This window comes from Aquila chrysaetos, chromosome 14, assembly GCF_900496995.4.
Source record: "Aquila chrysaetos chrysaetos chromosome 14, bAquChr1.4, whole genome shotgun sequence".
Classification (NCBI taxonomy): Eukaryota; Metazoa; Chordata; class Aves; order Accipitriformes; family Accipitridae; genus Aquila; species Aquila chrysaetos.
The window spans coordinates 7,186,535-7,213,147 of NC_044017.1; the positions used below are offsets into that span (position 1 = coordinate 7,186,535).

General features: G+C 38.9%; 1 protein-coding gene across 1 annotated transcript in view; it reads right to left on the reverse strand.

Annotated features, from left to right (window-relative positions):
* Nucleotides 1–26,613, reverse strand: part of GPC6 (glypican 6) — a 777,565-nt gene that overhangs the window by 289,141 nt on the left and 461,811 nt on the right.

The window sequence follows — 26,613 nt, forward strand, 5'->3', positions numbered from 1 at the left end:
AGTTCCAGTTCAGGACACAAGCACTCAGGAGCCCACTCTCCCAGAGCCACAACCAAAGTGCAGCTGAAAGTGAAGGGCCACTTTTGCTCCTGCCTGCTTTACATGAAAATAACAACAATTTGCACTGATTCTTTTGACGATCTTTCTCCTCGATAGCTGCCTGAAATGTGGTGATTGTTGCAGGGCTTTCTGTGGTGGAGATGAAAACCATGTCATTAGGGGCAGCGTCTGCTTAGCTGCAGACTGCCTTTGGATTGAAGCACACCAGCAGCAACTTACTGGCGAAGTTCAGCTGGATTGATTCACTTCAGCAGTCATCTTGTGTTCTTTCTGTTCTCATTCAATTAAAGTCATTGTAGCTAATTAAAAAAAAAAACATGTTGGTTTTATTTGGATGTAAGACATCACATTTTCTAAAATGAGATATGATTAAAACATATGAGACAGCTATGAAGATTTGCACAGAACAGCTCTACAGCCTGCTTGTGTTACCTTGCATTGTAAAATATAAATCTAAGCTGAGTCCTCTTCTAGCTTATTTTTTATTCTTGTCTGTGTACGTGGCCTGTGGAGCTTGTGATATATATCACTTCTTACTGTTTGCTCCTGTAGTTTTAATTCCATTCTCCCCTACCTCTGTCCTCTCCCTCCAACCCCTTTTTGATTTGCTTTATGGATCGAAACAGGCTGCTTGACACGGTAATATTTGACTGCTGTTTCTAGAGTTGATTAAGCATTTATCTATTTATTTCCCTTGAGTGCCAGACTACCGCTCCTCATTTCTGATGTCTCCAGTGTAGATGCCTGTATCTGGACTAGTCAATGGAAAGTCCAAGGCACCTCTGCGACATCGGATGTTTTTCTGCTTGAACCACCTCCTTCAGGATGAGCCAGATGCCATAGGGGAAGAGGAGGAAGGATTTGCAAGGCTTCATTACAGACCCCCCCGTGCTCAGCACTGATGCAGAGTCAGTGCACGCTGCACAGGGGCAAGCGTAGCACTCTGGGATCAGCTCGCACCAAGGCTTGGTCAGTGCAAGCAGATTTGGGCTCTCAGAGACGGACTTCAGCAAAGCGTTTGAGACCAGTACTACCAATATGACAAGAAAAAACTTCTTGGTTACTTCAGGCGCAGTTTTAAAGTAGGCAGTAGTCGGAGACACAAAAAAATAATGCCAGTTCTTAAGCTCAATTCACTTTCACATGAAGAGCACAGTTGCCATCAGCACTCTCTGCCTCTTGTCTATCAAGTTAGAAGGACTCCTTAGAATTGCCATTACAGCTCGAGAGAAATCCTGCTAACAGTGTCTGCCTTGTATTGCACTAGGTCTTCTGTTACTGATGTGCGACGGTGCTCAGCACGCTCAGTGACTCCTGATTTTGCTGGCAAGCTACAGACCCCCACCTTTTCTGTGAAGTACTTAAGTTAAAGTTTAAAGGAGGTAATGCATAAAAAGTATGATTTAATCACAATGTACTATTTATTTACAGTGGCCTGAAGATAATCACTGAGCAGCAATCAGTGAACTACTTAATTTCCAGAGCACCTCTAAATAAGCCTGTTAGCTCAGTTCCACATGTCCTCAACTAATCTAATGACAATTTTGAAATCCAGCTACTTTAACTATCTCATGTAGAACAAACTGTGCCAAAAATACAGCTGACAGCTATAAAATATTGCCCAGAGAACTGAAGATACAGCTGTTATGTCACTAAGGGTACTATTACTCAATTGAGATAACTTTTTCAATTTTTATTTTATTTTGAGTATTTCCAGGGATGGAGATCCGACAGAATCCCAAGGCAACCTGTTCTGGTGCCTGACCTCCCTCATGGGAAAAAAACCCCCAACCCTAACATCTAATTAAAATTTCCAGTGTTGCAGCTGGAGTTCGTTGCCTTTCGTCCTAGTGTGCACCTTTAAGAGAAGTTTGGGTCCCTCCTGCAACCACCCACTGGGTATTTGTAGACAGCAATAGGATCCCTGCAAAGCCCTCTTTTCTCAAGATTGAACAAACACCATTCTCTCAGCCTCTCCTTCTACATCATATCAACAAACATAGCTGCGTGAAGTAGACAAATAAAAAAGTGAATAGAATATTTATTGTTATATACTCATGGATTAAAAGGTGATCAGCTGGAATACTACTCTTCCTTGTATGCCCAATACAGAGAATATATGACCATGAGCATTTTCAGAATCAAATTTGTCTCCTAAGTGAAATACATTTCAATTTCTAATGGTGAAGAAGAAGAAATATCTTCAAAAATCAGTGGAAATTCTTTGCTGTCTGCTAATCTTGTAGACCCAATACTGCTTGTAGATCCAGTCACTTTACTCCTACTCATGGGTTTTGCTTTATTTGAGGATAAATTGCAATAGTAAAAAAAAAAAAAAAATTATCTAAATTTTTGTAATTGGCACTCTGAAACATTTGTGGGTAGTTTAAGGGCACTGTAACTATTTTATTTTTATCTCCTTGGTCTAGCCACTGATCATATCAGTGCTGGCCTGAAAGGGAGGAAATGAATGTTTTTTCTTTGGTTTTTTTTGTGCAGCCAGAGCAACCTGTCAGGTGGTACGTGACCTTTACTGGACACATATGTCAGTATTAACATGATCAAGGGGTTCAATAGATGGATCAATGACCAGTTAGAAGCTTCCAGTATGACCACGATATACAGGCTAGGACTAATACTGGAAAGAGTTCTAGCATCTCCCCATATACTTCTTCAAGAAGGAAAGCAAGCGTTTGTCCTTCTCTTGGATTTGTGTTACAATTGGCTAGGGGGTTAAATGATCTGGCTTTTATACCTCTAGCAAAAGTAGCATCCCCTCGGTAGATGTATGTCAACAAGAGAAGGGAAATAACTGATCATCCAAACTAAACTGCAGTGCAAAAATTTCCTTTTGGGATGAACAGTAAACAAGAAAAATAAAATACGGAGATTCTAGAAAACACTATTAAGGCAGAAGTATAAATGTCTAATGGACTGGTGAGCACATAGACAGAGGTGAACACCAGAAAAACATGAATCCAAAAAAGAAAAGAAATTTTGTTCAGGAAATTTAAATGGAAAATTCTAAACTAAAACCTGAAAATCCTATTAGGTATTGCATACTTTATTTTGTTATACATGAGTTAAGGTTTGCAAATGAAAGCTCGCAAATCACAGTAGCCTTTGAGGAAGGCTTCTCAATCTCCACTCATACAGCAGTATTATTATTATTTAATCTTTGTATTGTTTTGCTATTCATGCATGCCACATTCACTATCACGCAAGCTTGTGTAAACATTCATAAGAATAAGTTGTTCATAGACAGATTCTTACAAAAGTAGTGTTATAGTTTACTGACAGCAATTATAGAAGGCTTCCTGATGGATTTCTTTGAAATCTGCTTCTCACTTCCATTGGATTTGTCAGCCCTCCACTTCCACTGAAAGGTGTACCCGTTGTTAATTTGTGATGGGAGAGAGAAGTGACTTCTTAGTATGGAGAGTCCTACTGTTTTTGAATGAAAAGGTATATTTTTTTAATGAGAGGGTGTTAAGGATAATTTTTACATTTTATTGTTTTTCCAAAGCAGACTAGTATCCTCCCCATTTTTTCACTGTACTCCAGTGTAATTAGACCTTCCAGGTCATCAAGAGAAGGTTTGTCTGTCCATAGGCATCTGTGAAGAAAACGATCCCTGTTTTTAAGACTGTCCTCTTTCTCTCCCTGGTCTTACTGCTGCTCACTGAATGTCTGAGGTGCAGTGAGAGCAAGGAAAAGATCAATCTTATTAACACCAAGAGAGGCAAACAGAATAGAAAAGCTTTCCCAAACCTTTTATCGGAGCTATGATATAGAGAATACAATGGGGAATCAACTCCAGCCCTTGTGGAACTGCATATATAAGCACTGACAAAGTACTGCCTGCCTAAGTTAAAAAAAGATACCCTTTCAATATTTTATACATATAGAAAATGATATATATATATATACGTATGAGACACTGAAACAAACCAACCCAGCAGTGTTTCCCTAATTGATGCTATGCCTTCCTCTCAAACAAGCTCTCCTTTCCACAGGTTAATTGTCTCAGAGTGGGGCACAGGTACATCTGTGCTGCTCCTGGCTCTGGAGGTAACTCGGGTGAGTCCGGCTCACGGGTTTCTGCTCCAGGCTTCATCGTGTGATGCAGAGTTAACACCTCCTTTTATTCTTTCTTGCCTTACCCAAAGAGCCAGTCCAGACAATTTACAGGGTAGTCACAATCCTAGAGTGCATTTACAATACATGAGAAAAGATATTTTGACTTTGACATATGGGAAAAATAATCACAATTCACTTATCTCGGAATGTGATGGACTATCCGAGCAGATGCAATAGAATGGTTAAACTACTTAAGGCGTATATTAGGTGACACTACCACGTCCGAGACTGAAAAAAAAGACAGCAACTAAAGTGATTCTGGATTCCCTGTTCTCTCATATTTCCCATGCTTGGTTTAATAAAAAGGGCATAGCCCCAGAATTCGGTAGCTCTCTGCACTGCAGAGACTCTCTGCTGACTGATTTCTTTGTTCAAGGCAATAGAATGGAGATAAAGCAGCCGGTGATGATATTTGATTCTCATTTATGTTCTATATGCCTCGGTATCTCTCACCTTTTGACCCGACTGATCCATGTCTGTTAAGAAAACCCTACAGTCGGTAATGAGGACAGCCAATTCCTTTTTCTGAAAGGTCAAGCTCAGAAACAAATCCAACTTCTAGTTTTCTAAAGTGCTAGAAAAAAACATTCCCTTCACTCTACTCTGACCCCAGGGCACATCTGATCTGGAGAGAATAACTGCAAGTTAGGACCGGTGCAAGAGACTTCCAGCATTCATGATCCAAGGGGTCTACAAATAGCCCCAAATAGGAATCCTCTTGTGTGAGCATTTAAAATTATCAAGAGAATTGCTGATTCAGTGATATCACTAAGCATGAATTTAAATGCTGCAGTTTCAAGCTGAACTTGCATCTGCATGCTTTCTTTTTTTGAGGGGTTTCTTCCTGTATGGGTAGGATAGCGTAATGGATAGCTTCTGAAAATAGAAAATAGAATATATGTTTTGCCTGCAATGGATATATATTTTCATGCCCTAGGGTACAGAGATCCAGGAAGGAAGTCTGTGAATTAGCCTGCCCTGAGGTCTACGGTACAACCTTCTGGAGTAAGGGTAGACACAAAGAATCTTTGCAATAAGCAATGTTAATGCAGGGGCCAACGTCTGTAGAGGCTGTATCCTCACTTCTCCCCTGGTACAGCTAGAGCCTATCATCTCATCCGGGGCGGGTTTTACCCTCAAGTTAGGCTACAGGTATCCTACATTACAACACTTCCAGCATTCTTGAAGATTTTGGGTCAGCTTTGTCTTTGTTTGCAGTCATGGTCTGACTTTCTTTTCATCGCTAAGCTGAGAGCAAAAGGCAAAATATTCTGAGGAAAAATATTTTTCAAAATCTGGAGATAAGAGAAGAAGTGTCAGAAGAAGAAATTTGATATCCTTCAAGCATCTCAGCGCAGCTGAGATAGACAAGAACAGAATGCAGGATTACTGTTTTGTTTCACAATAAAACCCACATGATTTGATGATATTCATGAGAACAATTTAAGATTTGTTTCCCCTTAACAAATTAATACAACTTTTGAACTTTTAGAGTCTGCATACAGACACCCTTGCATATAGCACTGTGTGAAACCTCTCACGTATTGGCGAATGAGCATGCTATTTTCCGCAAGGCAGCAATATGTCAGGTTAAAACTAAAAGTAGGCATCTGAGAAAACAGTCTTTGGTCTATGTCTGGAGGTATAATCTTCTAGTGCATGACCAAGTCAAAATGACTCAATTTTATTGGCTTTCCAGCTCTATATTGATCTTTTAAATAAGGATATATGAAAGTAGAGCAAATCCTTATTTATACTGGTAATTCTTAATGTCAGAGCAAAACTGATGTTGACTGAGGCTAGAGACCAGTTGGAAAGTTTGTTTAAAAGCATCCTTGTGGCACACAGACCAAATTTTGACTGGCCCTAGGGCGCCATACATATGCTGTACACATACAAGCTATTGATTATATTCCCAGATACGTGCTTTCTGAACATCATTTCTTCAGAGCTGAAAAACACTGAATCACAAGAAGTTACGTTTCAGCAGTTAACTTGCTGCATGTTTTCTGAACTCTTTTAGGAGGAAGAAGGTCACACAGTTGTACCCACTTCTCTGAACAGATTGCAATACCGAGTACTAAAAAATACCGGGCTTATACCAACAGTTTTGTTTTTCTGTGGTCCCTTTCCTCATTGAGGAATCAGAACTCCTTTAGACTGAAATATAAAGTAAATGGATGAAACTTGAATAATTAATGACTTGAAACAGGAGGAGTCAGTGTTTTTACAAACCACCTGGCACTAATTTTAAACAAAAGGAATGCTAATGCTTGGAGAAAAAAAAGAGTTTCTAAGGTCCTCTTAAGTGTTTCAAGCCAATGATTTGAACATCTGGCTAGGAAAGCTCATGTTTGAGCATGGGAGGATTAGGTTAAACAAACCTGTCTCTGGGGTACAGAGGACTTGAACAGAGTCAGCATATTGCACACCTGAGCCACAACAAGTCTTAGGAAAAATTCCTGGAGAAGTTCATATGCTAATACATATACGTAAAGCTGCAAATAAAATATAAATCTTATGAATTCCACATTAAAGAGGAATATGTATCTATTATTATCAGTACATAGCTGCCTGCTACTGAGTGCAACAACAGACTTCTAGCTCCTGCCACTCAGCCTTCAGAAGCCTCCTCCAGGCAGAAATGAATGGTCCACAGGCAGCCAGGGGAATTGGGGACACTGAGGGGATCCAGCTAATCAAGTTCAGCCTCCTGAAAACAACTGAAAGCAAACCCCATGGGACAGCAAAACTACCAGAGAAACTGTAAAGCAGTAAGGGAAAAACAACCCCCAGAAAGAAAACCTCAGACTGATGAATACCTTAGTATTCATCTACCTCCACGGTTTTTACTTACATTCCTTTCCATCTATTTCTCAAACTCCTCATTTTATTTTTTTTTCCTTTTTTTTCTTTACAGGAAAGTGAGTTGTCTACGAAAGTCTACAAAATATATTCTTAAAGTAAAATTTGGCTCCCTACCCCTGTCTCTTTTTTTCCCAGATGTCTGACAATCCATGTCTAAAACTAAGCAGTGTGCTCACAAAAAGTTTATGCCTTTTGGATATACTGATTATAGATTTTGAAGGGATTATTCAGTTCTGTATGCAGGAGCAAATATTGTTTCTCTTCACAGTTGTGAGCTTTCCCTTATTGTCTCCTGTGTTCCACACAAAATTGAGCTAACGCGTATTGAACAACAACAACAAAAATCCAAGCAGAAGAGCAATTACTCTGAAAGACTTTCATTAAAAATATGAAAACCAAAAGCCAAATCAACAGCAACAAGAAAACCTCTTTCCCTTCCTGAATCCATTTACAATTACTCACTGTAGTGGTACCACAAGAATCCGAAGAGAAAGAGATGTGGCCCATCCAAGCTTTACATTGAATTATTATGTAGGGCAAAAAAAAAATTATAACTACTGCCTCATGCATTGAAAAGAATTCAGATCAATCCTGTAGAATAAGGCCTTAAGGTTACAGACATAGATTGTTTGCAATAAACCTAATACATCTCTCCCAGCCTTTTTATTGTAGATATTGCCGATTGATTTGCTGTATTAAAGTGCAGCAGAGATTGTTGTGATATGAATTAATATTAACTGGTGAATAACGTATATAAATGTGTCATAACCCAATTAAATCAATGTTAACCCTTCCCCCTTAGATCAGGAGATCTCCAAACATATTTCTTTAAATGCGAAAGTGATAAGCAATGTACAAAATGAATATCCTAATTTATTTAATGTCATTTTAATGGCTTCAATTTACTTCATTTCTTAAACAAATGTCAAGTTCAGTTGAAGATGACAAGTCTTGGCTATTGTTGTAAGTACATCTTTTGTGCTCGAAATAACTAACAAAATGTTAATCAGGCTTATTTCCTGCCCAGTGCTATTAGCTATCACTTCAAAGTAGAGCTCCTAAGATTTAAAGACAGTTTTTGAACAGTCAAGACCTCCCTGTGGCATTAGAAATTAAACTCACTTTTTCTTCTCCCTTTTCTCAGATTGCTTATTCCATCAGGGGCAATTTACACAAATTAGAGTCTGTGTGTTCTGAAACTGTAACTGTTTCTCCAGGACAAGTTAAATGACACTGTGTCGCTAGTTGCTATGCCCCTATCGACGTCATAAGCAAACTTTAAACCTGAATAAATTAAACCTAGAAACACTGCATTTGTCAAACTGGATCAGACAACTGGTCTATCACAGTGCCCTGCCTGCCACTGGCAATGATCAAACACTTCAGGCTCGAGCAAGACAAAATATGCCTAGTGCACCCAAGGCAATATTCGCCATAGGAGAGAGAAAATGCCTTCCTGACCTCTGCAGGTGATGGATTATCTCCCTGACGCTTAAGATTTTATTATGACTTTGCTTTTGCTTCTTTAACGAGAGAGGTAATGGATATCAAGTCACGATTACTATATATGCAAAATCAGACATGTGCTCTTTATTAAACCTGATTCTTCTTTCCCACCATGGAAAAAAGAATCTTGAAGTGGCTCATGCATGATTTCACAGAAATCAAAACAGCTCATATCAGTAAGTGAAGGATCTGAGAACAGTCTGGGCCAAACTGTCACCGTGTCCACTTCTGTAGCCTTCAGTGTGTCCTAGTCTTCCCAGCCAAGTTTACCAAAGGGTTTCTTGTTCTTTCAGTAGTGTAACAACCCCGTACTCCACTCAATAATATAAATAAGATTCATTCCCCCTGCCTCATTTTCCACAGCTCTAACTGCTTTTATTATGTGAGGCGGTTTTTGTTTGGTTGGTTTTGGATTTTGGTTTGTTTGTTGTTTTGGTTTTTTTTTTAACTATATAATAGCTCCTCATTAGACTAGGACATTCCTGAGTGATGCTATTTATTTTACATACATCTTTGTGAGATGGCTGTTTCAGTCACAGCAACATTTGCCTTAAAGTCATATGATCAAAGATATAAGACATAATGAAGCAAGAGAGTAACATTATTTGGTTCGCAATGTCATCATTATGACTTTATTGCTTTCTGGCTTTTTTTATTTTCTTATTTGAGAGGATCCTGTGTGGGTTATTTTTTAGCTAAACTGTCACAAACAGCACAAATAATGTGAAACAGAAAACTCCCACAAGAAAACTTTTTCTTTAGAAGTGCCATTCTCTCCATCCTCCTCTCACGAATTCTCATCTTTCAGATTAAAAAAAACAAACTTAAAAATCAGTTATTTCAGTTATTTTCACCCATGAGCATTATACTCATCTTGGCTGAATTTCATAGGGGACATAAGGGACAGAGGTGTCTACATTGGTATAGCTTTGTTTTTTAATTGCCCAGTCATGTTAATTAAGTAAAACAACTTACAGCACTGTTATTAATAAACATCTGACTCATTGCCTACTTCCTCATCCAGATCATTAGCCTATATGTTACTCAGTACTGACCTCAGCTATATCATTGATTTTTCTCCAAGATGAAGATTCAAAATTGCCTTGTTCTCCTGTCTTTAACTTAAATAATCTTCTGTCTTAAAAACCAATTTATTCTGTCTTTTTCTCCACCCCCCCACCCCCCCCCCCGCCATCAATAGTACTTTACAACAGGCCTTATGGTCTTATTAAAAAAAAAAAAAAAAAAAAAGAAAAGTAATTATATTTTTGAGCTCACCCTTATTTTTTCTTTAAAGTAGAAGACTAAGGAAAACCATGACCTCTTTAACCAATTTAAGAGCTATTTTTTTCTACATAAACCTAGCATAGTATTATACTATAGCTCTAAAATTTCAGTTAGTATCCAATGATCAAAAGAGAAGCAATGTCTTTTATTCTTCAGTTTTTCCTTATTTCCTGAGCTGCTTAAATGTTAAGCTTGATTTCAGGGTCTGTGTTTCTGGTCATTTTTCTGGTGAAGCTGCTTAACCCAGAACTGTGGAAAAGAACTCTGCTTTTAAAAGAAGAGTTGTCACTTCCCTATTTTTTCTTGACCAACGCATATAAAGGTAGGAGGTTTAAACATTTGGTTAAGAAAATAAGAAATAGCTTTTAAAGATGAAAGCATCTCAACAATAGTTGTAATCATTCCATAAAAGAGAGGTGTAATTATGGCTGGTCCAGAAAAGCAGGTGGCAGTGGAAAGGCCATCAACAGTGCATTTATAAAGAAGAAAATTATATTTCAGAATGAAAAAGCACTACACTGAAACAGTTGCAATGCTCCATAAAATCACTGGAATTGAGCAACACATTAAGAATGCCCTGTATCTCTTTTTCTTATGACAAGAAAATACATCTAACTTACTTAGCAGGATAATGGATCGTTTATGATACATCCTTGGTGCACACTCTTCCATCACCTTCAAAAGTGCACAAATTCACTTTCAAAAGTTTGTGCAGTGTCCAGGGCCTTGAAAACCTGATAACACATTGAATGCAGCTGTTGTCGTTCTGAGAGGGGCGAGCAAATAATTTGTAGCATTACTGGATGAGGCTAGAACCATCTGAACTTATTATGGAGGAGTTATATTATTCATTAACAAGCTTGAAACAGATGTTAGGGGGTTTCTCAGCATACATACAATGCAAAGCATTAAAACACCTTTACGCTTTATCTTACATGAATAACTTTGCTCATATAAATTGGAATATGTCACCTTAATGTACACCTGAATATGTACTTACCATTTACATGAGCAATTTGCAGGATAAAAATTTCTGAAAAGAATCCCTGCATTGGTATGACATTCAGCCCGTAAGTTTTTCCTAAACTGCACTTTTGGGGATCTAGATTTCAAGAAAGTAACCCCAAAACAGACACACTATGTAAAATATAATGGAAGATGAAGTGGACAAAGAAAAAGAAGCGTAGTCACAATCATGATCGTAATCTATATGAAGTGCAAACTAGAGCTTTCCAACTTAAAAAGCAGAACCTGCACAAATTTTAACCAAAGCAAAGCCCATCCATTTTCAGCTACTGGTAGTATGTATTTGCTTTCTAGACATCAGCTTAGAGGACACTTTGCAAAAAAAAACCAAACCTCAAAGCCCTACCAGAAGTGCTAGTTAATTAGATAATACGCATCATCTGTCTCCCTTGAAAGAATACAAAGTCCCTCTAAGGAACCTGTGTACTGGTCTGCAAAAATTAATAATCAATAAACACATACAATAAATACACACAGATTGTAATTAAAGTGTAAAACAAAGGAAATACAGTGTTATTGGCATGGTCCTATCCCTATTTAATATATCTTAATTCATTGTCAAAAGCACAGTTTTTCCCTTTGTTTTCCAAATAAATCCTTATTTTACTATTTCCCATTGACAGTAGAATATTTTATATGAAAAGACAGTTAACTGTGAGCAGTGTGCTTCATCTCACTTAAATTAAGCCCTCTATGTGACACACGGTCCCAGAGGGCAACTCTTTCCACCCCTGTTTTTTAGGCGTTGTCCTAGTTTCAGCTGGGATAGAGTTAACTGTCTTCCTAGTAGCTGGTAGGGAGCTATGTTTTGAGTTCAGTATGAGAAAAATGTTGATAACACACTGATGGTTTCAGTTGTTGCCAAGTAGTGTTTAGACTAAAGTCAAGGATTTTTCAGCTTCTCACACCCAGCCAGCGAGAAAGCTGGAGGGGCACAAGAAGTTGGCACAGGACACAGCCAGGGCACCTGACCCAAACTGGCCAACAGGGTATTCCATACCATGGGACATCACATCTAGTATAGGAACTGGGAAGTGGGGGCGGGGAATCGCCGCTCGGGGACTAGCTGGGTGCCGGTCGGCGGGTGGTGAGCAATTGCCCTGCGCATCATTTGTACATTCCAATCCTTTGATTATTGCTGTTGTCATTTTATTAGTGTTATCATTATCATTATTAGTTTCTTCTTTTCTGTTCTATTAAACTGTTCTTATCTCAACCCGTGGGTTTTGCTTCTTTTTCCCGATTTTCTCCCCCATCCCACTGGGTGGGGGGGGAGTGAGTGAGCGGCTGCGTGGTGCTTAGTTGCTGGCTGGGGTTAAACCACGACAGGCGCCTATACTAGAATTAACCAAATTGCTTTTGGAGGTGCCATCTCGCTCTGATCACTGAGGCAGCAAGCATAGATAACTAGCGTAAACTACTAAATGTCTAATTTCTAGATTATTACAGTTAAGTTAAGCCTGCCCTTTGTGATAGAAGTTCGGTATTTTAAACAAGAATAAACACAATGTCGGTGATACATTTCTGAGCACGTCAGGTTTGCCAAGCACGGAGCTCAGACAGTACATTTTCCCTAATGCTGAATATTTTCCTATGTTTGAATGTGAAAAAAAAACCCCATGTAGGAACACTCCATTTATATAGTATATTTTACCAGCTTTTTTTGAAAGTCACAAGGACCTTTAGGCAAGATGCAGGGGGCCACATCTTGAAAGCACCGTCTGTCCTTGGTGACCCCAGGACCGCATTACCAAGTCTTTACCTTGCCTAGAAAGAAGAGTGATTCCACACACTCTGCAATGCAACACGCCCTTTAATAAAGAATGAACTTAATAGTGGTGTGAATCACAAAACACAGCAACAAAGATAAAATTCACACATCCAATTTTGTGAAGTTTTAGAACACCCAAAGTTTTTAAAAGATAATACGCAGTGAAGGAAACATTCAGCATGTTTGAATGTCATTCAGCTTGCTTGGTATCTCTGGTTATTAGTTTGATGGAAAGCTGATGTATGTCAGCATCTAAGCTGTTTGGTAGTTTATACTGTAGCACTGAACCAGGGAGGACATTAATTCACATGGTGATTTTTGGAGCCAGACTATAATAGCTCATAAATATTATATATTCCATTATTTGCGTCTTATAAAGGGGATTACCATATGAAAACCCAAATATTGGCTGCATGTAGGAAAAAGGAATCGGAGTACGCGAAAGAAACCGGTTTGTAAATTTGGGAGACTAAAGAAGGAAGAACACATAAAGGTGACATTTCATGATTTGCTGAAGACAATTCATACCCAGGCAGAAAGCAACCGTGCCTTGGTGGCCGATTCCCGTCATTTCCTTTGTGCTGGCGTCATAGCTGATGTGACCGCATGACCACGGAGCTACTCTGCCTGAAAAGCGATCCTGCAGAAAAGCTCAGAAAAGCTGGATTTTCAAGCGGGTCTGCTCGCTGCTCTGGCACGCAGCGCAGCCTCACCGGTGCTAAGAAGAGTGCGGCAGGATCCGAGCGGGGGACCCCAGGGAGTGGGAGGAGGGCTGCCCGAGGCGCGTGGTGAGGTCTGGTTCTCGCTAAGGAAGCGTGCCAGGGTTTGCTGGCAGAGGGTGTACTTATGTAGATGAAGGAAGGCAATGCACACCTACAGGAGCCCTTTCTGTAGCTTCATCATTGATTTAGGCACTACTTGCCTCTACTGACTTTTATACCTGCCTGGATGTTTAATGCTTGCAGTTGCACACAGCATAATCATCCATCCCTCTTTCTTTCCTTTCTTTCAAAATTCATACCCTCCAGTAGTTATTAAACTAGTAAGATTCTGTAAAAGTTGAATAAATCAATCTGCAAAGTTACCTTCCTGTTTGAGTGGAGGATCTCTCTAAATGTTATACAATCACTTAACTATTAATTCAGGACCGAACTCAGCCTTATGCCTTCAGTCTCAAATAATATACTTCAGGATAACTACAGGCAAGGTGTGTATGTGAGTGTGTGTGCGTATCTGTGCATGCATATCTATCTCTGTATATTTATATTTATGAAATAGCTCATATTCTACTGTTTGTTGATTATTCTCAAACCTAAGAAATAAACAATAGAACACTAGTTATTTTAAAATAGAATACATCAGTCTTTTCGTTCATTTGGTCCAAATTCCACCAGTTATTTCCAGAACCACTCATTTAAGGAATTTATTTTCGGTATCTTTATTTAAGCATATTTCTTTTCCTTACCATTTCAAGCATCACTGAGCTCTTTGGTCGTCCTTTCCTGAGCTGTATAGAGAGCATCATTATCCTCTCCCGTGACAATTCCCTGCTTAGCTGCCTGTATCACCTTCAAAACTTTATTTTAGAACTTACCTAATTAGCCTTTGATCCACTAATTGGCTATTATCTGCAGATCTCTCTGTTCTTTCCTGCACATACGATTTTGTTCCTTTCATTATGGGAACATAGAAATTGTCATACTGGGACAAAACAATGGGTCACCTAGTCTCATATCCTCTCTTTTACTGGGGCCAAAGACAAGACGTCTCAAGCAGGCATTCAGCACCCTGAGCCTGCTCCTGTCATTCCCTCTTGTGTAAAGCTTCCACTGAAATAAAAGGCGCGTAACATTTTCCTCTTGGCTGTAGGTGTGCACTGAACAGATGTCTTCACTGAACTGTCCACAGTGACATTTAAATCTTTTTTTTTTCCCTGAGAGATTACAGCTAATTCAGAACTTAATCACATAAACAAATAGTGTAGATGTCATTTCCAAACAGCTTTTATGTACTGATTTGGGTACTGTGCTCCTTAATGCTGCTAATAACAGGTTGGTTGTCCAGGGATACAATACAGGAAAGAAGCAAATCTAAGTTCTAAACTTTTTCCCAGCTGAGATGTCTTTTTTGGTTTCAATGCAAAATGTATTTGCACTTATTAGGCTTAAAAGAAAGCAAGTATCATTATTTTATCGTAATAGCCTGATTCATTTTGCTCTGTTTTGGGAAAAAAAAAAAAAATCTATCCTACCTTTTCAAAGATAGACCTTAAGAAATGAAGAATCATCCTCTTTGAAACATTTCAAAAGCTTGATTCCCAATATTGCCAACCTTATCCATTTAAAGTTTGTGAACTAGGCTCCAGAGACTCACAACTCTCATGAAAAAGAAAGCAAGACTCTTAACAAGGCTTCAACAGACTGCTGAAATAGTAAGTGGATGGTCTTACTTGTTATCCACCTTTAGATACCTTAAAAGTTCAAGTTTTCACTCTGTTTTGAAAAAAAAAAAAAGCAGAGACTAAGAAAGCATCAGAAGATAAAACTAAAGAATGAGAATTAAGCAGAGCTCTTTATTTCAGTAACAAAATGAAGGGAAAGGGAAAGAGGAAAGAAGAAAGAGGAGTCCACCTGGAGAATTGTGTCATGTTCTGATCCCCACAATTCAAGAAGGATGTGTACAGACTGGAGAGGGTCCAAAGGAGGGCCATGAAGATGATCAAAGGGCTGCAGAACCTGCCCTGTGAGGAAAGACTGAAGGAATTAGGTCTTTTCTCCATGGAGATGGGTCAGTTGGGACCTCATCACAGTATTCCAGTACTTAAAGGGCAGCTACAAAGAGGACAGAGCCTCTCTCTTCACAAGGAGCACATGGAAAAGACAAGGGGCAACAGGTACGAGTTGCACTGGGAGAGGTTTCATCTCAACTTAAGAAAGAATTTTTTTACAGTGAGAACAATCACTCATTGGAACAACCTCCCCAGGGACGTGGTGGAGTCTGCATCACTGGACGTTTTCAAGATGTGATTGGACAGCGTGCTAGATAATCTCATCTAGGCTCCCTTTCCCATGAAAGTCTGGACTGGATAATCTGTTGAGGTCTCTTTCAACTTGGGCTGTTCTGTGATTAATTCTATGATTCTATGAAAGAAGAAAGAGGAAAGGGAGAAGAAAAGGGAAAAAAGAAAGAGAAAAAAAGAAAAAGACAAAAAATAGAGCAACACTATTTTCCAACACCACAATGTGGAGCACTGCAACAGACACTGCTCAGAAAAACAAAGCTCTCTGCAGTGCTTCCTCCATGCGAAGGGTGAAATGACTGCTAGCAGTGCTTGTGCTTAACTTGAACTCTAAATAAAACAAAATCTGAACACCTTCTGGTTGCCAGGGCTGAATAATTCTGGAGACCTTGCCGTAGTTTCTGTAGGTCATTACACTAATTTAAATTCACAATGCTTTCATCTCTGCTTTGAATGTAAAGTACTTCACACTCATCTGCGCTGCATTTCCTTTTCTATGTTTTTAATAGCTAGTTTCAGTTATTTCCCTCTCAAGTGCCTCAGAATTCATTCTCTCCTTGACTACTATTTTGCTCTCAAAAGAAAGCTGAGCTACCCCAATTAAAGATTATAAATAAAGAAGCTATGGGGATAAATTGTGACCAAAGTCACTAAATGGGTATCTTTTGGCTTAAACTGAATTTGTTTCCATTTATGACAAGGGAAAAGTTAAACTTAATGCAAAATAAATGACTTTTAAAATAAGGAAAATTAGATTGCTCTTTTAGCTGAGTCCCTGTCACTCTGTGCATATATGTGTGCATGTCTATACTCTTGATCCCTAGCAAATGCAAAGCTGTATGACTTGGTTTGACTAAAGGTTAATCCAGCTCAGTTGAACTACCAAGTGGGCAAGAAGTATCTTAAACTGATGAAACTTTGGCCAAAATATGAAGCTTTTTCCATGTCCTCTTCCCTTCTCACAAAGATGGTCAAGTGTAGCTCCCATGCTCTTATTATGCCATGTGCTGGTGGGTAAAGTCCTTCACACCTGTAGGAGGACATGAGACAGTGAGGGCTTTTGATGATGGTGTTACGGGTTGGTCATCCCGGGAACCAAACGGCCCCTCTTGCAGTGTCATGGCACGATGACATGAGAATCACTGTCCTCTCTGGGTTGGAAATGCTTCTGGAGCTCTCTTTTCCCTGTCAAACTGCCCCATGCAGCCTGTGCCCATGGTCTTTAACTATGTCTGAACCAGAAGACAGGCTTCAACTTTTTCAGTGTGTTGTTTCCAGAGAAGGAAGCTTGGCAGTCTTAGCCTAAGTCCTCTTCAAAATTAGTAAGACCAACAAGACTGCAAAGACCATAACCCTAAACTAGCCTGAACACAAAACACGGTGCCATACTGGCATTAACAGAAACCGAGGCCCCAGAAAACATCCAGAGTGAAAGTACGTTGGAAAGAAAGTTGGTAGAAAAGTACGTTGGTAGAAAACTAGGCACAGGGACAACTGGGCTTGGTTATCAGAGCTTCTAAGAAACCACCCTTTCATGAGCAGAATCCTGAAAAACAAGTGAAGAAATACCCTCAGGAGCCACGTTTCTTCTTCAGAAAAGAGATGACAAATGTGAAGAAAAGCAAATAAGAAAAATGGAGAGAAGCATCTCTGAGCTACTTGAACAGCCAAGAAAGAGAACTGGCACAGAGAAAGACCATTGAAAAAAGCATCAAAGCCAAATGAAGACTAGAAATGACCACTGCAGAAGTGAAGACTTGAAATAGCTTTCAATAAAACTTTATCTTTTATTTTCTTTTTACTTTGCTTTCTTTTACTTTCACTCTTCCATCTTTTTATAAATTTCTGCTCAGTTTTGTTTTTTTACTTTTATTTTTGCTCCAAATTCCCTTCTCACACCTTTGCATTTCATAACAGCATGTGTTAATTTCAGAAGTGTATCCTGTCATTACGCTACTCACTGGTTCCCACACTCTATTCCTAGTGAACAGTGAGGTATTTCTCTACCAAGCCTAACGAGAAAACTAAAACGTAAAATGACATAACTTTATGCTACTTGCAGCCTTTTATGCCACTGAATACGGACAGATTAAGCCTACAAATTACTTACTTAGAACACCCTTTAAAAAAAAAAAGCTCATCTACTTCTGTCCTCTTTGAACTGGGGTTTTCCTTTTAGGATAATTTCTTAGAGTACATATAGCAGTCATAAATATCCAGCAAATAAATGAGCTTTGAAAATAGCCCCAGATACAATTTTCCTTAAGCATTGTTCGGATTGGCAAACCTCACCCTATGAGTTTTTGAATACTCCACTGCTGTGGACTAACAATATCTTCCATCAGTTCTTAACTAGACAAATAAAAGATGCCTACTTTTCCTATCACCAAAAACATGTCTGTCATCAAGATCTCCTCGCTTTGTGAAATTCTGTGAATAAGTAGATACATGTTTTCCATTACTTTATTCTTTTAAATATTGCAATTGAACAAATTCCTTTAAAGGTTTTAAAAACCATTTTTCAATTCCTGAAAGAAAGCAAGCTACAATTTTATATGTCTGTTCTCAAGTGATCTCCATAGTAACATATACTACAATAATTCTCATCGTGAATAGTTTTATTTACAATTTACCAAACTGCAGTCCTTAGAGGATCTTTTGTGTTAAAATATACAGGTTAACACAAATGGAACATTTTTGCTCAACTGAACTTCAGCAATTTTTAACCCTCTCATATGGAAACAAGATTAACCTTTTATTTTTCAGTTTTGCACTGTGTGTTTTTCTGGAAGCACTCTGTTTTTAATTTCTACTTACACATGCAAAGTTTTGAGCAGAGTTGTTTCAAAACCTACCACAACTTTTTGAGGGAATGCAAGAGGTTTTAAGATGGCTGCCAGCTGTTTCATACCAAATACCTAACCATATTTGGATGTTCCATTTTTTAAAGCCACAAAATAACACTGGAATACTATATGTAGATGTGTATGTTCCTAGCAACTAAAACTCCTCGCAGCTTCTGATACTAGAATATAGTAAAATAATTTTGCTTAGGAAAATCTGAATTCATTCAATTCCAGTAAGCATTTTTGTAAACTTCAGAAGACTATATTCCTTCCTACAGTTTTACTGTAACCTTGCAGGTAAGCATTCCCACAATTGAAAGAATAATAATGTCTCAATTTACTTTTATGGCCTGAAAAAATTGCAACTTTTACTCTTCTTAAAGGAAGGAGGAAATAGGTATGTGCGAGTCCTGCAACTGCCGCACGCCAAGGTGGAAGGTTAAATTGCCAGAAACATGATAAAACACAAAGACTCATCTTGCGGGTCAGCTGTGAAGCTAAATAATTTCATTTTAACAGAGGTAACTCAGAGTTATGACATCCTTTGAAAGGGATGTTGGACAAAGTCATTATGAAACCAGACATGTTCATGAAACTCTCCTTGTATTTCTAAAACTTGGTTCCTAATTTGAGAAATATAAAACCCCCACCAAAACCAAAGATGTCTGCAACAGACCCTGAAATGTGCTCTAATTGTATTCTGTTCACAGGATGACTGAGCTGTTTTTAAGGCCATATTTCAACTGAATGGAAAGCTTGAGAATCAATCACAGGAATGAATATGATGCTATGATGTTTAAGGAACGTTATCCATTCCTCCTCCGTATGGGAAAACACTTCCCATAGAGTTTTGAGGGGCTGTCCCCTCCTGTCTAGTATTTGGGGTCTTCTGGTCTGCTTTGCGTGATATCCCAGTGCCAATATTGCTCAAAGTCAGTATTTAGTGAACATGAAATTTGTTTGTCTGCAGAAATCCATGAGATTATTGTGTTTTTCATATGTTAGTTACTGAAAACAGAAGCTCTTTCCCTTACTCACCCCCACCTGTCCCTATTGTTCTTAAGTTATTTACAAATAAGGTGAAAAGCACTTCACCGAAGCATTTAATGTTGGAGCTTATTTGTATGCAGAACACATGGTACTGAATAAGGTGCAGAAAACATTACTCACTACAAAAATATGCTATGGGAATTATGGTGTCATCTTCAGAATCTGACAAATTGCCCAGTGTATGAAAAGTTTAGACGCTGGTGGCTTACTTGGGATGTGCATGAGTGGCAATAAAATCATAGGGTCTCCAAGACAAAGTTTGAATTTTGATTTGATGGCAGAGAAATTCTGGCAGGACCCTTTTCAAGCTGCAGTTGATTTCTTTAGCTAGAATTTGGCATGTAAAAAAAGAGAAGATTTTGCCATTTATTTCATTCCATATTTTTGGATTTCTGTGCCATCTCCCTGATGATAACTTTTCTTTTTTCTTCCCTCACAAACTGCTCATTTCTGCAGTGGCACCTGGGATGGATGGCAAACTAACAACACAAATGCAAGTGCTAGAAGGAAAACAAACCCACAAAGCCTGTTGCAATGTAAGGGTGCACACTGTTCCTTCTATCTTGGCATCTTTAAAGAGAACTCACCCCCTCAACTGTCATTTTTTACTCCAAGATGATTCATCTCCTTTCTTCTTTGGAGTAAAGACTACAAACTAAGCCAAGCAGTTGCTGTGGTTGTATGAGGTGAACATTCTTCCTATTATAGCTGTAAAGTACAGCAAATTTGAAGCTGATAAGTGTGAAGGGTGTTGAGTTTCCATGCACGGCTCTCACATCAATGCTCAAACATACCTAGGATGCTTATTTCTTCTACAGTGTTCCTTAATGAGCTCAGAGCCATCTTTTGATGAACATGTATGGGAGGCAAGGCGCTCACAAAACTTTCCTATATCCTGCCCAAGAGTTCCTCAGACATTCTCCATTTTGACCCAAAGTAATAAATTACTTAGCACTGTATTAACCCTGTCAACTTAAAAAGCTTGTTTAATCCTGCTAATGGGAATAAGAGTATGCACAAAATATTCTCTGGACTGAGCCTGGAGTTGCATACCATCAAAAAACCAAAAACCTCTGTCCCTAATGATGCTAAAAGATAGCTTTCTGTGTTTTTAAATAAAAATGAAATCTTAAGAGGAAGCTGCTCTCAGTTTTATGAGTGTAAACTGAGAGTTACTCTGCCTAAGGATCCATATTCTTTCTCTTTGTGTTTGTGGTAGATGAATGGAACCAAGAATCTAGTTCTCAGGCTATCTACCATCCTCCTCCTTTTTTATATGGTTTTCTTCACATTTAATGGATTTAGTCACCTACTTCACATGAGGAGATAGTGGGTTTTCATAGAGCAGAGGAGGGCCTAGCTTTTGGTTTAGTGGTAAAAGCACCAAAATCATCCTTTTGCATCTTTTGAATGAAAATTGCAAATTTACTTTGGGGTGTGGTAGTTTTGAACTTTTTTCCTCTCTTAGAAAATATCTTAGGCAAAACAAAATGTTTGCATAGGCATCTAGAAATGTTCTTCACTCCCCAGAAATGTACACAAAAAAGTTAAAAATTTTTTTTCTTTTAAATACTGTTAAGTATGGAGAATCTATCTCAGTCCAATCTACATGCCAAATGCAGCAATCCACTCTAGTCTTAATCCAGAAAACAACGAATCTTTGCATTATCTTGCTGAAATCAGCAAGACAGGGTTGGCTCTTACTATTAGACTCCTATTAACAATTTATTAGATCAGGGCCATTAAGACTTTCTTTAATATGCGTGCTTATACCACCCAATCACAAAAACCTGCCAGTGTCATTGCAAGCACCACAACATCCACAGAGCCGTGAGTGCCTTTGGTTCATTTAAACTGAAGCACGTTCACAAAATACTCACTCAAAATAAGAGTTCCAAAGCCCCCAAATGTTATGAAACAAAAAATCAGATAGGAAAATAACAAATGACACAACTTTTGCACAGTCACCCACAAAACAAGCTCTGCCAGTCTGAGGTATGTAAGGAAGTCTTTTCAGTCGGACACCGAGGTATCCAAATGATGGTCAGAAATGTTCGGCTAGATTCCAAGAAGACAAGTATTTTGGAGCATGAGATAAAAGCCTGAGTGTCACAGGCCCCTAGGGGTTTCTCATGAACAGATAAGACATAGGTTTTATCTTACGATTTTATCACATTTTCCTGTGCCTTTGGGATTCTGTAATGTTAGCGTGGTTTTATAAGGGACCCAGTGGGATGGCCTATTCTTTCCATTTCACTGGGAGACCACAGTGCTTAGAAGAGAGAATGTAATTACTGGGATTTTATACCTTTATTCCTGTTGAGTGACTAAGAGTCTTTGCCTTAATGTGATTTTGAATTAATATCTTTTGGGGAGTGCGGACAGGAAAGACAGTCTCTTTCTGGATTAAAAGAAGAGATATTAAAGATGAAAACAAAAAGAGCTGAACTGGGATGTGGACTGGGAATATGCTAACAATCATGTTGTCCTTTTCAGATTCTTCTTTTAGAAAGGTTACAAACAAGACAACATGAAAAATATTGGATCTGCTGAAGGAGAGTGATAAATAATGTTGTGACTTATGCCTTCACAATGTTAGTTCTCTTACGATATTTGTGAGCAGGGCTTGTTTGGGGACATACACAAATGAGTTGATGGTCTCAGTTCAATGAACCAGCTTCTTTTGTTTCACACAAAAAACCCACAGGTTCAGATTGCTGCAGATTCAAAGTTGAATGACTGGAAGATTATGGGTCATGAGGCTGAAAGACTCCATTCACTTTAGACATCATGCTTTCCAAGTGTAAAAAAAACCAAAACAAAACCGCAACTAGATATATGTGTTAGCAAACGTGTTGTGACACTGATTCCACAGAGCCTGTTTTGTGGATAAGCAAATGACTTCAGCTTCTACTGCTGTCAGTCTAACACCCTTTCAGAAGCAGTACATTTCACTCAAGGAATGTTAGCAGAAAGCTGACTCAATCTGTAACCCTAAATGAGGCCATTCACTCTAGCGAGTGAGAAAAAAATGTTCTTGAATAACTACACAACTGATTTTGAAAAACAAGCACAATCCAGGTTTCAGCCCTACCTAACGTGAGCGCTGCCCTCCAGACCCGATGCAGGTAGGTACCAACCAGAATTTCTAACGTGCCAGTCTGGCGCGCTATCTGTCGGCACGGCAAAACATGAGTTCTTCGCAGCAGCTGACAGAGGGTGAAAGAAGTGTGTTTTTAACTCCGCATCCTTCCAGACTTCCTAAATTACAGCAATGTCAGACACATTTTAGTTGTTTTCGGGAACGCACAAAGTCCCACCTGTTTTGCGTGAGTTCCTTCACAGACTGCCAAGCACGTTTTCTGGCACCTATTCCAGGTGGCATTGTCAAACAGGGGCCCTGTTATTTCATGTACAGCATGCAACTGTGCCACAAGGTACACAGCAACACATGCACTGCACTTTGCTTCCAAAAGAGTCTAAGACTATGCACAGTTATAAAGCTTCTTCAAAGAGATTATATTTCAGCCAGAGTATCACCTCCTAAGCGTTGCGTTATTTAAAACTATAATGCTCCACGGTTGACAAACATATCGGTATTAACCTTAATAAGGATTGATCACATGGGTAATTATCAGTTGCAACTGTGCTATGTCATGTATTACAATAACAGCAATGCCAGCCATTTTATGTTGTGATTCTTTTCCCAAACTGTTAATGCCGTAAGTTAATGATTTGATAAAGTTCAGATTGCTGATATAATCAGATCACAGCTGCTCTGGTAATGAGTGCTATAGAGATGTCTATAAGTAGGTTATCTAATTAAGTATTAACATATCCATTGCAATATCCATCATTATGCTCTAACGCTGTCCTTCCCAAATACCCATTTTGGGAATCCTTATTAGTATAATTTGCTCTGGGGCTCACCTGCAAAATGAAATACATTGACACTTCCCTAGCAGGAATCCCAGTGGAGCATTTGCAGGTTCTGCTGCTACCACCACATGGGGAAAAGCTGGCAGGAGGCTAACTCCACAGCAGGGGCTCCACTGCAGGTGCTCCCACCGCTGCCTTGCCAGGCAGGAGTGTTCAGCAATCATGAGCTTGTTCCCCCCAAATCAGGCTCATTTTTATTCAACAGCTTTTTAAATTCCACATTTGGGTAATACACTGATGGCTTTGGAGCCTTTTCTTTAGGTTTTGGAATTGCTGGGGCTTAGGTGGGCCACAATTTGTGGTTTGGGGTTGTTTCCCCTCCCTCCTCCCCATTAACTGTGCAGGTTAAAAATATATTATTTTTAGGTGAAAGCTAATATTCCCACACACAGGTCAACAACCACTGGATTTTTACAGAACCGCCAAAGTCAGGAAAGGGCACACACAAGAGTAAAATATAATTCAGAGCACTATAGGAACCAGAACATGAACAAATAATGGTGGGACAAGCTGAGGCAGAAAGTGGATATGGGAATGGCATGGCACTCTGCCCTGAGGTTTTCTGAAGACAAAGGAACTTGACAGCCTCAGCCAGACCATCTCATGTGGAAAGAGCTTTCAAGTGGAAAGAATTTCAGGTTTTTAATGACTTCATAAAGAAATATCTTGGAGGTTTGGATCTTGACTGAATAAAAAATGTCATACCAGTGTCTAGGACAAGGGCTACCATGGACATCTCAATGTATCATGAAGCTTCAGAAGACTCAAGTCCTTAAAGGAGTGTCACACCCTAACCAAAATACCAAGACTGGTTATTAAAGACATAAGCGAGCCCGTCCATAGCCAATGGTACAGGATCTAGACGAAACCCCAAGTTTCTATAAAAGGGTTAACTAGACAGTGTAATTCCTGGAGACATTTAGGCAGTATGTGAGGTATGAATTCTGGCTTCTGCCCTACACAAGTGGTACAAAACACAGAAGACATTAAATTTCCCTTTTTCAACAGTAAACTTCACTGGATTAGAGAAAGCACTACTATTTTTTTCTCTTCATTCTTTTTCCTTTTCTATAGTTTTCCTGCATTCATCAGCTTTACCAGCTTGATTGTCACCAAGGATTTAGAGAACAGTAGACAAAGTGTCACAAGCAGAATCCGTCAACAAAGTACACCAGGCAGCATTATGCCATAGAACAAGACAACAACTGTCATTGATATGTATGGGCGATGTGTAAGTAGAGACTAAGAGATCTAGGAAGGTGTTTAGTGTCTTGGAAATGCAGAGTAAGGAAGGCCAGAAAATAGGGAGGTGGTCTCTGAGTCTAAAGATGAGACAGAGCCATGGCTACCTTCCAAACGAGGAAGAAGATAAATAGGTGAGAATACAACAGATTAATTTTATTTTAGGGAAAGCTGGCCTGCAAGGAATTTTTTAAAATAGAGATTTTCTCTTTGCAGTGTTTCTGAGAATTTGGTGGTAGAGCATAATAAGATTTGATATGAAAAGACATTCCTTGGCTAATTCATATTCTCTGCCTTCTGATCTACCACCCAAATGGCCTGGCTTATCTGCATTTTTGTTGCATGTTAAATAATGAATATAGTAAGTGTTTAGCAATACAAAATGGCATTGAAACCCTGGAGATTGGTGAATAATACATTAAGAAATGTAATTGCATTAGTAGTATGTTTCCTTTTTATTATATAAAATGCTCAATAGCTGGATGAAGAATAGAAGAGTGCATGACTGACTTTCTTACTAATACATTCAGTGGAATGAAGGGAAAAGCTAGAGCAAAATAAATTACTCTTTCTGCAATTACGACAACTGTTCTTCTTGCATCAGAAGAATCTCTTAACAATGAGTGTGCTTAGCCACAGATATCCCCAGAAAACAACTCAAAGCCATCAAGTTAAGCAAAATGGGACCTCTGTAGATCACTGTAAGAAATCATTGAGGCAACTACACTGGGAGAATTTAAAAAGGATTGTGTATTTATGTGAACAGCAGTAACACCTAAAGCCTATACTTATGTCAAAAAGTTACAAAAACGAATTCAGAAACATGAATGCAATAATGGATTGCTTAGATGGTCTGAGGAGAAATTCTTTTGTCAGAAGGAAGTTCCACAATCAGATAGGTGCATTAGGCAACATTTTCTTTGGAAGCATTAGATGTAAAAGACAGAGTGAAGAACAGCAGTTCAGAAGCTTCGCTTGTCTATATAGGCAAGAAGTCAGTTCTTAGTCACACTCCAAATATATCCCCTTGGAACACTTTCATGTCTCAAAAACCATAATACATGTCATTAAGCACTCCCAGAAAAGTATTTTTTCATCATCCCATGTATTGTTAACTTCGTCTACCTCAAGGTTTCGTTTAGCATCTGCCATTGTAGCATCTTGGCCCAACATGCCCAGTGTGCTACCATCTCAGCCTGCTGACAAAGTACAGAACACCTTCCAGCTGAAAAAAAAGAAATCATATCTAATGCTACATCTTAGAAGGATGAAAAAGAAAATCTGGATCTAAGAGATTTATTGCACTGGGTTCCTTTAAGTATTTTATAAAGAGGGGACACTTTTTAAGAATTCTCCTTTGCAGAATTTTCGCTCATATGCATCTTACAAAGAGTAATATATTTCATTTTAAGGTCCTGTATACTTCACACATTGCGTATGATCTGTTTTATTGTTGCTTTTGCATATCTTTCCATTCTGCAAAGAAATCTTGGCTAGAGAAGATATTATGTACAAAAATGTATGACTCTAGCAGGAAAAAATCTTCTCCCATGATGGTCAGGTGGCATCTAACAGAGTTCTCTTAAAAGTTAAGACAGAGTTAGGGTGACTGATGTACTTCAGATGCTGTGATGTTAGGAACTGAATCTGTGTGTAAGGGAACTACAAAGGTGGGATTCAGCTTTGGGTTTCAGACACTCAGCTTAAGATGTCTTACAACCTAAGGGTCTGTAAGCGAGGTCAGTGTCCAAGCTCCCATGACAGCCAGAGGAAGACCTAGTCAATACAGGTGATGGAGGCTGCACAGATATTCAGCTCACACTAAAACAGATGCCGACACCTGCCCAGCTGAACGGTTT